Source organism: Neomonachus schauinslandi, chromosome 14 (assembly GCF_002201575.2).
Source record: "Neomonachus schauinslandi chromosome 14, ASM220157v2, whole genome shotgun sequence".
NCBI lineage: Eukaryota > Metazoa > Chordata > Mammalia > Carnivora > Phocidae > Neomonachus > Neomonachus schauinslandi.
In genome coordinates this window covers 87,487,161-87,487,804 of record NC_058416.1, presented here as the reverse complement: position 1 = coordinate 87,487,804, position 644 = coordinate 87,487,161, and the positions used below count along the sequence as shown (strand labels likewise).

The window sequence follows — 644 nt, the reverse complement described above, 5'->3', positions numbered from 1 at the left end:
TGGAGATGCCGGGGATTGAACCCGGGGCCTCATACATGCAAAGCATGCGCTCTACCACTGAGCTACATCCCCTGGTCGTGAATTCTTTTTCCTCGGAATGAGGATATCGGAAGCCGCGTCTTCGTCCCTTTTGCACGTTTCTTCCTTCGCAGAGGTTCAGTGTCTCATTGATTCCAAGAGGCCTCTTTGCACCCAGGAAAGCCCATCGGCCACGGGCGCCGGGGACTTCATCCGTAAAAACCCCAGGGGAGTGGACAGGTGCAGTGGCAGGACAGCGCTATGTCTATATGAATTGATTCAGACAACACTCAGCACGGCTCATCCTCGTTAGTATAGTGGTGAGTATCCCCGCCTGTCACGCGGGAGACCGGGGTTCGATTCCCCGACGGGGAGGCTGGTCAATCATTTTAACAGTAAAACAGGTTTTCCTGGCATTCTTAGGCGTTACGGGAGCATGCTACAGCGTACTCAATGGGTTCCTTCTTACGTATAAAATACGTGTATATTGTGAGTGTGTTATTACTTCTAATTCTGACGGGCATCACCGGGGGGCCTTGACAAGCACAGGGGTGCACTCCTGTGATAACGGCAGGGGCTGTCTGGTCAGGTCAGGCAGGTGAGGAAGTACACGCAGAGAGCAGCTC

General features: G+C 53.4%; 2 non-coding genes across 2 annotated transcripts; one reads left to right on the top strand and one right to left on the bottom strand.

Moving 5' to 3' along the window:
* TRNAA-UGC lies at positions 1–72 on the bottom strand. Its single transcript has one exon. It is a non-coding gene; the product is annotated as a tRNA-Ala (tRNA).
* A 249-nt stretch (positions 73–321) lies between these two features.
* On the top strand, positions 322–393 carry TRNAD-GUC. The gene has a single exon. It is a non-coding gene; the product is annotated as a tRNA-Asp (tRNA).
* The last annotated feature ends 251 nt before the right edge of the window (positions 394–644 follow it).